Source organism: Oncorhynchus tshawytscha, linkage group LG01, assembly GCF_018296145.1.
Source record: "Oncorhynchus tshawytscha isolate Ot180627B linkage group LG01, Otsh_v2.0, whole genome shotgun sequence".
NCBI classification, from domain to species: Eukaryota; Metazoa; Chordata; class Actinopteri; order Salmoniformes; family Salmonidae; genus Oncorhynchus; species Oncorhynchus tshawytscha.
The window spans coordinates 88489499-88506287 of NC_056429.1; the positions used below are offsets into that span (position 1 = coordinate 88489499).

The 16789-nt window shown below is 43.5% G+C and overlaps 1 non-coding gene across 1 annotated transcript; it reads right to left on the minus strand.

The window, feature by feature from the left end:
* Positions 1-16610: 16610 nt before the first annotated feature.
* Positions 16611-16681, minus strand: trnag-ccc. The gene has a single exon. It is a non-coding gene; the product is annotated as a tRNA-Gly (tRNA).
* Between the last annotated feature and the right edge of the window lie 108 nt (positions 16682-16789).

Here is a 16789-nt window from a genome sequence, read left to right on the forward strand (position 1 = left end):
TACAGAGACAAAGTAGAATCTCAATTCAACGGCTCAGACACAAGAGGCATGTGGCAGGGTCTACAGTCAATCACGGACTACAGGAAGAAACCCAGCCCAGTCACGGACCAGGATGTCTTGCTCCCAGGCAGACTAAATAACTTTTTGCCCGCTTTGAGGACAATACAGTGCCATTGACACGGCCTGCAACGAAAACATGCGGTCTCTCCTTCACTGCAGCCGAAGTGAGTAAGACATTTAAACGTGTTAACCCTCGCAAGGCTGCAGGCCCAGACGGCATCCCCAGCCGCGCCCTCGGAGCATGCGCAGACCAGCTGGCCGGTGTGTTTACGGACATATTCAACCAATCCCTATACCAGTCTGCTGTTCCCACATGCTTCAAGAGGGCCACCATTGTTCCTGTTCCCAAGAAAGCTAAGGTAACTGAGCTAAACGACTACCGCCCGTAGCACTCACATCCGTCATCATGAAGTGCTTTGAGAGACTAGTCAAGGACCATATCACCTCCACCCTACCTGACACCCTTGACCCACTCCAATTTGCTTACCGCCCAAATAGGTCCACAGACGATGCAATCTCAACCACACTGCACACTGCCCTAACCCATCTGGACAAGAGGAATACCTATGTGAGAATGCTGTTCATCGACTACAGCTCGGCATTCAACACCATAGTACCCTCCAAGCTCGTCATCAAGCTCGAGACCCTGGGTCTCGACCCCGCCCTGTGCAACTGGGTACTGGACTTCCTGACGGGCCGCCCCAGGTGGTGAGGGTAGGCAACAACATCTCCTCCCCGCTGATCCTCAACACTGGGGCCCCACAAGGGTGCGTTCTGAGCCCTCTCCTGTACTCCCTGTTCACCCACGACTGCGTGGCCACGCACGCCTCCAACTCAATCATCAAGTTTGCGGACGACACAACAGTGGTAGGCTTGATTACCAACAACAACGAGACGGCCTACAGGGAGGAGGTGAGGGCCCTCGGAGTGTGGTGTCAGGAAAATAACCTCACACTCAACGTCAACAAAACTAAGGAGATGATTGTGGACTTCAGGAAACAGCAGAGGGAACACCCCCATCCACATCGATGGAACAGTAGTAGAGAGGGTAGCAAGTTTTAAGTTCCTCGGCATACACATCACAGACAAACTGAATTGGTCCACTCACACAGACAGCATCGTGAGGAAGGCGCAGCAGCGCCTCTTCAACCTCAGGAGGCTGAAGAAATTCGACTTGTCACCAAAAGCACTCACAAACTTCTACAGATGCACAATCGAGAGCATCCTGGCGGGCTGTATCACCGCCTGGTATGGCAACTGCACCGCCCTCAACCGTAAGGCTCTCCAGAGGGGCACAACGCATCACCGGGGCAAACTACCTGCCCTCCAGGTCACCTACAGCACCCGATGCTACAGGAAGGCCATAAAGATCATCAAGGACATCAACCACCCGAGCCACTGCCTGTTCACCCCGCTGTCATCCAGAAGGCGAGGTCAGTACAGGTGCATCAAAGCCGGGACCGAGAGACTGAAAAACAGCTTCTATCTCAAGGCCATCAGACTGTTAAACAGCCACCACTAACATTGAGTGGCTACTGCCAACACACTGTCAATGACACTGACTCTACTCCAGCCACTTTAATCATGGGAATTGATGGGAAATGATGTAAATATATCACTAGCCACTTTAAACAATGCTACCTTATATAATGTTACTTACCCTACATTATTCATCTCATATGCATACGTAGATACTGTACTCTATATCATCGACTGCATCCTTATGTAATACATGTATCACTAGCCACTTTAACTATGCCACTTGGTTTACATACTCATCTCATATGTATATACTGTACTCGATATCATCTACTGTATCTTGCCTATGCTGCTCTGTACCATCACTCATTCATATATCCTTATGTACATATTCTTTATCCCCTTACACTGTGTATAAGACAGTAGTTTTTTTTTGGAATTGTTAGTTAGATTACTTGTTCGTTATTACTGCATTGTCGGAACTAGAAGCACAAGCATTTCGCTACACTCGCATTAACATCTGCTAACCATGTGTATGTGACAAATAAATTTGATTTGATTTGATACCACCAGGATCTCAGCCCTGATACCACCAGGATCTCAGCCCCTCATACCACCAGGATCTCTGTCTGTGGGGTCTAGGGTCTCTGTCTGTGGCAGGCCAGGTTATCTGTCTGTGGGGGGCTGGGGTCTCTGTCTGTGGCAGGCCAGGTTATCTGTCTGTGGGGGGCTGGGGTCTCTGTCTGTGGAGGGCTGATACCACCAGGATCTCTGTCTGTGCCGGGCTGGGGTCTCTGTCTGTGGTGGGCCGGGGTCACTGTCTGCGGAGGGTCAGGTTCTCTGTCTGTGGTGGGCCAGGGGCCGGGGTCTCTGTCTATGGTGGGCAGGGGCTAGGGCCGGGGTCTCTGTCTGTGGTGGGCTGAGGCCAGGGCTGGAGAGGAAAGGCAGAGCCTGATAAGACAGAAGACAGTACAGCCTGGCCTTGTGTCCTACACACTTACACGTTACACACGTATTTCTAAAGTTGCTCCCTAAATGGCACCCTATCCCTATATAGTGTGCTAATTTTAAGGGGATCATTAAAAACGTACACTATATAGGGAATAGAGTGTCATTTGGGATGTAGGATATGTTTCTAGAGTGGGCATTCCACAGCAGACTCCTTTAAAAACGATGCACCATTTCTGCATTCCTTGTCTAAACATATGGAGTAAACAGTATTGCTTCACTCTTGTCTTTAGGGTAAGTGGATGAATCCTTGAATCCTTGGGCAGGGCAGCAGATAGCCTAACGATGGGAACCTAGTGAGTGAACTTCCATCGACTTGAAGTAGGAACGTAGTAGTAACTGATTGTAGAAGACTTGGCAAAGACTCAACAGAGATCCAACACCTAACTTTAAACTGAATGATGATATGTGTGATTGATGTGGCCCATCCACTTGGCCCCCAAGAGTAAGTAGATTAATTCAGTTAATGCTGCTTTCGCCTCCATAAAGTTTCAATTTTTTCTGGCAATTACTCACCTTCTCTGATTTCTATTCAGAGTTAGCTACCATCATACAATCTTGTTCAACATTGAAAACATCAAACCTCTAATCCTTTGTCAGTTCCCCAGGCTGCAGCTCTGGGCCACTTGGTTAGTTTTGTTCTGCTCCTCTGGTGCTTGAAGAGCCTCTGTAGTGTTGTGTTACAATACATGTCTTGTTTCTGTTAGGGGCCAGGAAACCGAGTCAGAGGCTGCTTTCCCAAAACCTTTCCTGTGTGAATTGGCCACTTGTTTCAGGTTTCTGGTTGCATCCCCCCCAGCCTCCAAACCAACCGGTCTCAAATAGGGACATTTTATGCAGGTGACCTTTAACCTTCACCACCGTGTCCAAAATGGCACCCCTATTCCCCATATAGCACACTAACTATGTAGCGTACTGTCAATGGAAATACGGTGCATTTTGGGACGCACATCGTGTCTTCCTATTTACCTCTCAGAAAATAGTAGAATTATGACACTTAACACTGTCTGTCGCCTGCAGATGTCTAGGGTGGCTTGGCTGTGACTGGGAGCTATTGAGACCACAGCTCAATCGCTGGGCTGGCAGGTCCTTTCTCAGTAGTGGCAGACATTAAAACACATTCACATTTCATGAAAATGTAACAGAAAATAACTATTTTAAATAGCTTGTAAAACATATGTTTTCTCAACTGTCAGCAGCATCTTGAAAGCATGAATAATGAATAAAAAGCATGATTAATGAATCATGAATAATGATATTGTAATTCCCTTGCCGTTGCATTTGTGACTTTTTGTTTTGGTTACACTGGGATTGGAAATAATGTGTTTGTTTTTACGGTGTATCGACAGCCCTCAAAAGATTACAACTGGGGCATAGTATATAACAGAGTATATAACTTGGCACCAGATCTGTTTGTGCTGTTTGAAATGACAATGACCATAAGAGTTGGGTATGTAGCACAAACAGATCTGGGACCAGGATAAGCACGGTACAGAGTGGATGAAGAGTCATGCTGTCCTGTTCGTCTGTTTCAATACAAAACTCAAAGATAGACAGCAAACTGCTGAGTGGAGGTACTGTGTTTAGAGTAGACAGTAAGTTGACAGTGAAAACACGTGAAACTAATGACATGGTGCAGTGTTGTTCTGCTCCTGGTAAATCATGTATATCTGGTATGTACATTAAAGCTGCTTTGATATCAATTCTCCACACAGCCGTGAAGGCCATATGTGAAGCAAGGGCACCATCTAGAGGTAAAACAGATGTGGTCTTGGAAAATTAGAAATATGCCATAAAGAGAGAGAGAGAGAGAGAGAGACAGAGACAGAGACAGAGACAGAGACAGATATATATATATATACATATAGAGAGAGAGAGAGAGAGAGAGAGAGAGAGAGAGAGAGAGAGATAGAGAGAGAGAGAGAGAGAGGGAGAGAGAGGGAGAGAGAATATCAACAATTAAAGACTACCAAAACACATTGGATTCTCCAATTACATTGAATGAACTACAGGACAAAATACAAACCCTCCAACCCAAAAGTTCCAATTGGGTATACTTAAACTCTTTAACATCATCCTCAGCTCTGGTATCTTCTCCAATATTTGGAACCAAGGACTGATCACCCCAATTTGGAGACAAATTTGACCCCAATAACTATTGTGTCAACAGCAACTTTGGGAAAATCTTCTGCATTATCATTAACAGCAGACTCATACATTTACTCAGCGAAAACAATGTATTGAGCAAATGTCAAATTGGCTTTTTACCAAATTACCGTACAACAGACCACGTATTCACCCTGCAGACCCTAAATGACAAACAAACACAACAAAGGCAAAGTCTTCTCATGCTTTGTTGATTTCAAAAAATATTTTAACTCAATTTGGCATGAGGGTCTGCTATACAAATGGATGGAAAGTGGTGTTGGGGGAAAAACATAAAACATAATAAAAATCACACAAACAACAAGCGTGTGGCTAAAATTGGCAAAGAAAACACACATTTCTTTCCACAGGGCCGGGAGGTGAGAAAGGGATGCAACTTAAGCCCCATCCTCTTCAACACATATATCAACCAATGGGCGAGGGCATTAGAACAGGCACCCAGCCTCACCCTACAAGAATCTTAAGTCTAATGTCTACTATTTGCTGATGATCTGGTGCTTCTGTCCACCCCAGTCATAGACTGTTCTCTCTACTGCCGCATGGCAAGCGATACCAGAGGGCCAAGTCTAGGGAAAAAAGGCTTCTCAAAAGTTTTTACCCCGAAGCCATAAGACTCCTGAACAGGTAACCAAATGGTTACCCGGACTATTTGCATTGTGTGCCCCCCCAACCCCTCTTTTACGCTGCTGCTACTCTCTGTTTATCTTATATGCATAGTCACTTTAACAATTCATTACTGTACATACTACCTCAATTGGCCCGACCAACCAGTGCTCCCGCACATTGGCTAACCGGACTATCTGCATTGTGTCCCACCACCCACCAACCCCTCTTTTTACGCTTCTGCTACTCTCTGTTCATCATATATGCATAGTCACTTTAACAATACCTACATGTACATACTACCTCAATCAGCCTGACTAACCGGTGTCTGTATATAGCCATGCTACTCTTTTTCAAATGTCTTTTAACTGTTGTTTTATTTCTTTACTTACCTACACACACACACACACACCTTTTTTTCACACCATTGGTTAGAGCCTGTAAGTAAGCATTTCACTGTAAGGTCTACATCTTTTGTATTCAGCGCAAGTGACAAATACACTTTGATTTGATTTGAAAGGAGGGCCTACAGCAGCACCTAGATATTCTACACAGATTCTGTTAGACCTGGACCCTAACATTAAATCTCAGTAAGACAAAAATAATGGTGATCCAAAAAAGGCCCAGTTGCCAGGACCACGCATACAAATTCCATCTAGACACCATTGCACTAGAGCACACAAAAAAGATACAGTGGGGAGAACAAGTATTTGATACACTACCGATTTTGCAGGTTTTCCTACTTACAAAGCATGTAGAGGTCTGTAATTTTTATCTCTCAACTGTGAGAGACGAATATAAAACAAAAATCCAGAAAATGACATCGTATGATTTTTAAGTAATTCATTTGCATTTTATTGCATGACATAAGTATTTGATCACCTACCAACCAGTAAGAATTCCAGCTCTCACAGACCGGTTAGTTTTTCTTTAAGAAGCCCTCCTGTTCTCCACTCATTACCTGTATTAACTGCACCTGTTTGAACTCGTTACCTGTATAAAAGACACCTATCCACAAACTCAATCAAACAGACTCCAACCTCTCCACAATGGCCAAGACCAGAGAGCTGTAAGGACATCAGGGATAAAATTGTAGACCTGCACAAGGCTGGGATGGGCTACAGGACAATAGGCAAGCAACTTGGTGAGAAGGCAACAACTGTTGGCGCAATTATTAGAAAATGTGAAGAAGTTCAAGATGACGGTCAATCACCCTCGGTCTGGGGCTCCATGCAAGATCTCACCTAGTGGGGCATCAATGATCATGAGGAAGGTGAGGGATCAGCCCAGAACTTCACGGCAGGACCTGGTCAATGACCTGAAGAGAGCTGGGACCACAGTCTCAAAGAAAACCATTAGTAACACACTACGCCGTCATGGATTAAAATCCTGCAGCGCACGCAAGGTCCCCCTGCTCAAGCCAGTGCATGTCCAGGCCCGTCTGAAGTTTGCCAATGACCATCTGCATGATCCAGAGGAGGAATGGGAGAAGGTGATGTGGTCTGATGACACAAAAATAGAGCTTTTTGGTCTAAACTCCACTCGCCGTGTTTGGAGGAAGAAGAACGATGAGTACAACCTCAAGAACACCATCCCAACCGTGAAGCATGGAGGTCATCATTCTTTGGGGATGCTTTTCTGCAAAGGGGACAGGACGACTGCACCGTATTGAGGGGAGGATGGATGGGGACATGTATCGCGAGATCTTGGCCAACAACCTCCTTTCCTCAGTAAGAGCATTGAAGATGGGTCGTGGCTGGGTCTTCCAGCATGACAACGACCCGAAACACACAGCCAGGGCAACTAAGGAGTGGCTCCGTAAGAAGCATCTCAAGGTCCTGCAGTGGCCTAGCCAGTCTCCAGACCTGAACCCAATAGAAAATCTTTGGAGGGAGCTGAAAGTCTGTATTGCCCAGCTACAGCCCCGAAACCTGAAGCATCTGGAGAAGGTCTGTATGGAGGAATGGGCCAAAATCCCTGCTGCAGTGTGTGCAAACCTGGTCAAGAACTACAGGAAACGTATGATCTCTGTAATTGCAAACAAAGGTTTCTGTACCAAATATTAAGTTCTGCTTTTCTGATGTATCAAATACTTATGTCATGCAATAAAATGCAAATGAATTACTTAAAAATCATACAATGTGATTTTCTGGATTTTTGTTTTAGATTCCGTCTCTCACCGTTGAAGAGTACCTATGATAAAAATATAAAAAAAACTGCAAAATCGGCAGTGTATCAAATACTTGTTCTCCCCACTGTAAATACCTCGGGATTAACATCAAAGCCACAGGTAACTTCCACAAAGCTGTGAAGTATCTGTGAGAAAAAGCAAGAAAGGCCTTCTATGCCATCAAAAGGAACATCAAATTTGACATACCAATTAGGATCTGGCAAGAAATATTTGAATCAGTTAAAGAAACCATTGCACTTTATGGTTGTGAGCTCTGGGGTCCGTTAACCAACCAAGAATTCACAAAATGGGACAAACAACCAAAACTATCGTCCGTTTATAAAGTAAAACATCAAATAATGCATGCTGGACAGAATTAGGATGATAAATTCTACAACCACCTTAAAGGAAGCGATTCCCAAACATTCCATAACAAAGCCTTCGCCCACAGAGAAATTAACATGGAGAAGAGCCCCCTAAGCAAGCTGGTCCTGGTGCTCTGTTCACAAACACCAACAGACCCCAAAGAGCCCCAGGAGAGCAACATAATTAAACCCAACCAATTCATGAGAAAACAACAACATAATTACTTGACACATTGGAAAGAATTTATAAAAGAAGAGAGCAAACTAGATGCTACAGTTGAAGTCGGAAGTTTACATACACTCAGGTTGGAGACATTAAAACTTGTTTTTCAACCACTCCACAAATGTTTTGTTAACTATAGTTTTGGCAAGTCCGTTAGGACATCTACTTTCTGCATGACACAAGTAATTTGTCCAACAATTGTTTACAGGCAAATTATTTCACTTATGTGATCATAATTCCAGTGGGTCAGAAGTTTACATACATTAAGTTTACTGTGCCTTTAAACAGCTTGGAAAATTCCATAAAATTATGGCATGGCTTTAGAAGATTCTGATAGGCTAATTGACATCATTTGAGTCAATTGGAGGTGTACCTGTGGATGAATTTCAAGACCAACTTCAAACTCAGTGCCTTTTTGCTTGACATCATGGGAAAAGCAAAAGAAATCAGCCAAGACCTCAGAAAAAAGAAGCATTCTGTCTCCTAGAGATTAACGTGCTTTGGTGCAAAAAGTGCAAATCAATCCCAGAACAACAGCAAAGGACCTTGTGAATATGCTGGAGGAAACTGGTACAAAAGTGTCTATATCTGTAGCGCGGTGCGTAATTGGTGGCAGAGAAGTCAGGCGCAGGAGAGCAGAACTGGGTAATAACCGGAGATTTATTAAGCAAAACCAACTGCATCCAGAACAACAAGATAAATGGGCACAAAAATAACCCGTTGTGCGCTCACGGGGAACGCAGCTGGTAGTCTTTGTCTCTAATTGGGGATCATATTTAAGTAGTGTTTGTTCCCACCTGTGTTTGTGGGATATTGTATTTTTTTAGTAGTTGTATGTCAGCACTCCATTGTCGTCACGTTTCGTTATTAGTTTATTGTTTATTGTTTTTGCTAAGTTTCACTATTAATAATTATGTGGAACTCAACATTTGCCTTGGTCCGTTTCTACAAACGATCTTGACAGCTAGAAGATCGGCGACGCCAACCGCCGAGTGCCGCCCGAACAAGGAGAGGACCTGACTTCGGGTGGAAGTCGTGACAAATTCCAAAGTAAAACTTTGGGGCCACAGTGTCTCCTGACCCCTCCTGTCTCAGCCTCCAGTATTTATGCTGCAGTAGTTAATGTGTTGGGGGGCTAGGGTCAGTTTGTTATATCTGGAGTACCTCTCCTGTCCTATTCGGTGTCCTGTGTGAATCTAAGTGTGTGTTCTCTAATTCTCTCTTTCTCTCTTTCTTTCTCTCTCTCGGAGGACCTGAGCCCTAGGACCATGCCCCAGGACTACCTGACATGATGACTCCTTGCTGATGACTACCTGGCCGTGCTGCTGCTCCAGTTTCAACTGTTCTGCCTTATTATTATTCGACCATGCTGGTCATTTATGAACATTTGAACATCTTGGCCATGTTCTGTTATAATCTCCACCCGGCACAGCCAGAAGAGGACTGGCCACCCCACATATGCTCTCTCTAATTCTCTCTTTCTCTCTCTCGGAGGACCTGAGCCCTAGGACCATGCCCCAGGACTACCTGACATGATGACTCCTTGCTGTCCCCAGTCCACCTGACCGTGCTGCTGCTCCAGTTTCAATTGTTCTGCCTTATTATTATACGACCATGCTGGTCATTTATGAACATTTGAACATCTTGGCCATGTTCTGTTATAATCTCCACCCAGCACAGCCAGAAGAGGACTGGCCACCCCACATAGCCTGGTTCCTCTCTAGGTTTCTTCCTAGGTTTTGGCCTTTCTAGGGAGTTTTTCCTAGCCACCGTGCTTCTACACCTGCATTGCTTGCTGTTTGGGGTTTTAGGCTGGGTTTCTGTACAGCACTTTGAGATATCAGCTGATGTACGAAGGGCTATATAAATAAATTTGATTTGATTTGAAAACGAGTCCTATATTGACATAAGCTGAAAGGCCACTCAGCAAGGAAGAAGTCATTGCTCCAAAACAGCCATTAAAAAACAGACTACGGTCTGCAACTGCACATGGGGACAATAGATCTTACTTTTTGGAGAAATGCCCTCTGGTCTGATGAGACAAAAATAGAACTGTTTGGCCATAATGACCATCGTTATGTTTGGAGGAAAAGGGGGAAGCTTGCAAGCCGAAAAACACCATTCCAACCGGGTGGCAGCATCATGTTGTGGGGGTGCTTTGCTGCAGGAGGGACTGGTGCACTTCACAAAATAGAGGGCATCATGAGGGAGTAAAATGATGTGGATATATATTGTTGTCCTTAATCCAAAAGGAAAAATGAAACATGGATCGGTGGCAGCTAGCAAGCCGGTGACGTCGACCGCTGTACGCTGCCCGAACAAGGAGAGGGAACAACTTCGGTGGAAGTCGTGACAGTACCCCCCCCCTGACGCGCGGTTCCAGCAGCGAGCTGACACTTCCGACTTTAACTTTAAGACCTCTGTATTTTCTTGTAAGGTTGAGCTCTCAGTCCCGTCTTGTAAGGTTGAGCTCTCAGTCCCGTCTTGTAAGGTTGAGCTCTCAGTCCCGTCTTGTAAGGTTGAGCTCTCAGTCCCGTCTTGTAAGGTTGAGCTCTCAGTCCCGTCTTGTAAGGTTGAGCTCTCAGTCCCGTCTTGTAAGGTTGAGCTCTCAGTCCCGTCTTGTAAGGTTGAGCTCTCAGTCCCGTCTTGTAAGGTTGAGCTCTCAGTCCCGTCTTGTAAGGTTGAGCTCTCAGTCCCGTCTTGTAAGGTTGAGCTCTCAGTCCCACTCTCCGGAGTGTGTGACCGGCCAGTTTTATTATTGCAATTGTTCATCAATAATAAAGATTGATTGTTTGAATAACAAAGTCTCTGTCACTTAAAGATTTTTCCACGACAACCTGTACTCAGAGCATGCGCAGACCAATTGGAAAGTGTCTTCACTGACATTTTCAACCTCTCCCTGACCGAGTTTGTAATATCTACATGTCTCAAGCAGACCACCATAGTCCAAGTGCCCAAGAAAGTGAACGTAACCTGCCTAAATGATTACCGCCCCGTAGCACCTATGTCAGTACTCATGAAGTGCTTTGAAAGGCTGGTCATGGCTCACATCATCACCATCATCCCGGAAAACCTAGACCCACTTCAACTCGCATTCCGCCCCAACAGACCCACAGACGACACAATCTCAATCACACTAAACACACTGCCCTTTCCCACCTGGACAAAAGGAACACTTATGTGAGAATAATGTTCATTGACAACAGCTCAGCATTCAACACCATAATGGAATAGCTAAGGACCCTGGGACTAAACAATTCTCTCTGCAACTGGATCCTGGACTTCCTGTCAGGCCACCTCCAGATGGTAAGGTTAGGCAACAACACATCTCCCACGCTGATCCTGAACACTGGGGTCCCTCAGGGGTGCATGCTTAGTCCTCTCCTGTACTCCCTGTTCACCCACGACTGCGTGTCCAAGCACGACTCCAATACCATCATTAAGTTTGCTGACAACAACAACACAACGGTGGTAGGCCTGATCACCGACAATGAGACAGCCTATAGGGAGGAAGTCAGAGACCTGGCAGTGTGGTGCCAGCACAACAACCTATCCCTCAACGTGAGCAAAGGAGATGAATGTGGACTACAGGAAAATGAGGGCCGAAAATGCCCCCATTCATGTCGACAGGGCTGGAGTGGAGCGGGTCGAGAGTTTGATGTCCACATCACCAACAAACTATCATGGTCCAATCACACCAAGAAAGTAGTGAAAAGGGCACTACAACACCTTTTCCCCCTCAGGAGACTGTAAAGATTTGGCATGGGTCCCCAGATCCTCAAAAATGATTCTACCCCCAAGCCATAAGACTCCTGAACAATTAATAAAATGGCCATCTGAACTATTTGCATTGACACCCCCCACACCCTGCTACTCACTGTTCATTATCTATGCATAGTCACTTTATCCCTACCTACATGTACAAATTACCTCGACTAACCTGTACCCCCGCACATTGACTCGGTACCCGAAACCCCTGTACATAGCCTAATTATTGTTATTTTATTGTGCGTGTGTTTTTTTAAGGGCTTGTAAATAAGCATTTCACGGTTAAGTTTACACCTGTTGTATTCGTTGCATGTGACAAATCAAATTTGATGTTATTTGATACCCCGCAAGACATGCCACCAGAACAGACTATGGGAGGTGCACAGTACTACATAGAGCCATGACTACATGGAACTCTATTCGACATCAGGTAACTGATGCAAGCAGTAGAGTCAGATTTAAAAAACAGATGAAAATACACCTCATAGAACAGTGAAGCAACACAAACATTCACACTATACACACGCGTACACATAGATTTTTGTGTTGCAGGTCCGGGAAGGACTGCATGTTGCACTTAAACAGCAAGGGATTATTGTAGACCCGCCCTGCTTTTCAGAATGGGAGAGTGAGAGAGTTTAGACACCTACCAATTTGCTGTAAATCATTCTAGGTAAGAGTGTCTGCTAAATGATTCAATTGTAAAAGTTATGTAAATGATGACCACTGCAGACTGCTGCATGAATGTCAGTTGTGACACACCTGTACATGTAATTAAGCTTTAAATTAAATAATGTGAAGAAAATAAAATCAACATTTGTCTGTTCATTCGGAATGCATTACGTTGTTGCTATTGGTCAATCATTAAAGGTATAATCACAAACTTCAGGTTCTGCTGTTTTTAAAGGTGACTTAATCTTGGCCTTATCATAGTGTTTCAGGAAGGGTTCAAATTCATTCTGGACTGTCTTTCTCTACAACTGGAACACAAACCGCTGCCACATGGGCATAATACTGTGTACAAGTAGATAGGAACACAAGCACCAAAGGATATCACTATTTGATAGGTTACATTTACATGAGGTTAGAAATAACATGGAACTTGGGCAGTGAACTGATTTGCACTTGAACACCGTGTCCACACCACTACTCAGCCTCATGGCATACAACAATACACTTGACATAGCTGCTGAAATGATATTTACAGTCATTTCACAAACTGTTATCAGACATCAAAATAGCATATATATACTGGCAGCACAATATTCCTCCTCTTACTATAAAACTATTTCATCACTGGCAAGTTCTCTAAAGTATTTATTGTAAAACAAAAATTACAATTTTCTACAAGATAAGTGATCAATGTAAATAAAAAACAGCTTGCTGTCAAATTGACAGGAAACATTGCGAGCGATCAAGATGATTGTGACTCAGTGTGAGAGAGATGGCAGGAAGCCGCTCAGCTTGTCTTTGTTTGTTTTGGATTATCTTTAGTTGGGCCTTTTTCTAGTGTGGTTTATGTACATATTTATTTAGTCACCATGAACATATGGACAACCTGCTTGGACTGGCTCACCATGGGAGTCACAACTGAGCTGGCCCTGGACCTAAGGTAAGGTGTCTCCTGGGTACATGCTCATTCAACACCTGGTCACATACGCATCCTTCTCACATTAATGCACACATTAAACCAGGTGGTCAAGAAAATATGTAGGGAATAGGGTGCCATTTGGGATGCACACACAGACTTTACACTATAGGCCTTGTTACTGTATTAATTGCTAGCAGCGGGTGCTCCAACGTTACAAAAACACTGTGGTTACTGTTACTGGCCTATCCAGCAGCAGCAAAACGTTGTACATTCCACAGTAGACATTCTGCTCTTCCATCTGCATGGCTGCAAACCTAGGGCTGGGATCCACCGCTACCCATGGAGCTGTATGGAGTTGGCAGCTATTGGCTGAAAAAAGGAGCGGACTGGAAATGGTGAACTTTGAAAAGTGCACAAAGCTAAGACCAACCAAAATGTCAATGATCATTTCATTAGATTTGGGTATGTCATTTTAGGCAAACATTGAAATAAATTGTCCGATCCTTAATCAAACGTGACATTCTTATCTTAACCATTCAGCAACACAGGTAACCACTGACCACTGCCTTTACAGGTTGACCTATGCCTATACTGATATTAATTCCCGATGGCAAAAAAACACACAAAAACATTTCCAACAGCAACACTCACAGAGCTTTGGATCATGGCATGTCTCCTGGCCTCCATCTATGGAGTCGATGTCAGCAAGGGTGTAAAGTACTGGGGTATCTGTACTTTACTATTTATATTTTTAGTTCACTACATTCCTAAAGAAAATAATGTACTTTTTACTCCATACATTTTCCCTGACACCCAAATGTACTCGTTACCTTTTGAATGCTTAGTAGGACAGGAAAATGGTCTAATTCACACACTTATCAAGAGAACATCCCTGGTCATCTCTACTGCCTCTGATCTGGTGGACTCACTAAACACAAACGCTTCATTTGTAAATGATGTGCTCCTGGCTATCCATAGATTAAAATATATATATATATATATTGTGTCGTTTGGTTTGCTTAACACAAGCAATTTGAAATGATTTATACTTTTACTTTTACTTATACTTTTTTTACTTAAGTATATTTTTGCAGTTACATTTACATGTATGTCTATTTAAAACCAAATACTTCAAGACTTTTACTCAAGTAGTATTTTACTGCTTATATTTACTTTTACTCAAGTATGACTTTTAGGTACTTTTTTCACCACTAGATGTCAGTCTCATTGTGCATGTTGACAGCCTCAAAGAAGCAGCTGGCCTGGATGAGAAGGTCCAGGTCCGGATGATCCTCCTGAGAGTTGAAAGAGTAGGTTGATTCTGGAATAGAGGTGTCAACCTCAGGATCATCATTCTCCAGCACTGAAGATAAACTATAATAAACTCTAAAACAACATCAGTTTTTCAAATAACAATTCCATAACCTTTTATAGTTTTGCATGGAATATGATTTTACGGTGTGGGGGGGGGCTCTAGATGGCACGGTATAATTAACTTGAAAATGGAGACTGAAGTGCTATTACTATTAGCATGGTAAAATCTAACACAGTGGATGCATGCACACATCAAACTGCAAAACTGCTCATTTACATTTCCCTTTGACCTTCAAGCTCTATATATTACGGGGGACACTTGTCTTTTCAAGTTACCAAGGATGTGAAGAGGCTCTGCATTGCATAGACAAAGAATTCTGGGGTCCGCTCACCAACCAAGACTTCACAAAATGGGACAAACACCAAATTGAGATTCTGCAAAAATATCCTCAGTGTACAACGTAGAACACCAAATAATGCATGCAGAGCAGAATTAGGCCGATACCCACTAATTATCAAAATCCAGAAAAGAGACGTTAAATTCTATAACCACTTAAAAGGAAGCGATTCCCAAACCTTCCACAACAAAGCCATCACCTACAGAGAGATGAACCTGGAGAAGAGTCCCCTAAGCAAGCTGGTCCTGGGGCTCTGTTCACAAACACAAACACACCCTACAGAGCCCCAGGACAGCAGCACAATTAGACCCAACCAAATCATGAGAAAACAAAAAGATAATTACTTGACACATTGGAAAGAATTAACAAAAAAACAGAGCAAACTAGAATGCTATTTGGCCCTACAAAGAGAGTACACAGCGGCAGAATACCTGACCACTGTGACTGACCCAAAATTAAGGAAAGCTTTGACTATGTACAGACTCAGTGAGCATAGCCTTGCTATTGAGAAAGGCCGCCGTAGGCAGACATGGCTCTCAAGAGAAGACAGGCTATGTGCTCACTGCCCACAAAATGAGGTGGAAACTGAGCTGCACTTCCTAACCTCCTGCCCATTGTATGACCATATCAGAGAGACATATTTCCCTCAGATTACACAGATCCACAAAGAATTCGAAAACAAATCCAATTTTGATAAACTCCCATATCTACTGGGTGAAATTCCACAGTGTGCCATCACAGCAGCAAGATTTGTGACCTGTTGCCACGAGAAAAGGGCAACCAGTGAAGAACACACACCATTGTAAATACAACCCATATTTATGCTTATTTATTTTATCTTGTGTCCTTTACCATTTGTACATTGTTAAAACACTGTATATATATATAATATGACATTTGTAATGTCTTTATTGTTTTGAAACTTCTGTATGTGTAATGTTTACTGTTAATTTCACTTTATATATTTACTTTATATATTATCTACCTCACTTGCTTTGGCAATGTTAACACATGTTTCCCATGCCAATAAAGCCCTTGAATTGAATTCCTAAAAGATAGTTGGATTTGTGGCCAGTGGTGGCTGGGACTGAACAGTCCCAAGTGTCAACCATCTCCATCGCAAGTTTGGTGTCAAGTGGTCATATCTTCTGGAACACTTGGCTTCTGTCATGACCTGGTATAGGTGACATCTTTCCAAATGTCTCTTGCAGTACTTTTTGGATAGTTTCGAGAATCTCGACACTATGGAACCGCACAGAATGCCAGTGAGGATAAAGTTGTTTCCGACCGGCTCCACTGCAACCTGTCTGGAACTTCAGTGTGTCTCTGTTGCTTGGTTGTTTCCATGAAACACAAGCGACAGCTTCAGAGGTAAAATGTTGCCTACTTGGCTGCTGAAAAGCAAACGCGAAAACAGAGAATATTAATGTGTTAATCATGTTTTGTTTCAAGATAGCAAAAACAGTGCGCCGCCCGGGAATCGAACCCGGGTCGAAAGAATGGGAATCTTCCATGATACCATTACACCAGCGGCGCAGTTAGGTATGATATATATTTTAGGTAATATAAAGAAAGTGTAAATCACTTTAGACAAAGTATGCATGTTTTAGAGCGTATGAATAATACTCTGGTCATTAAAGCATC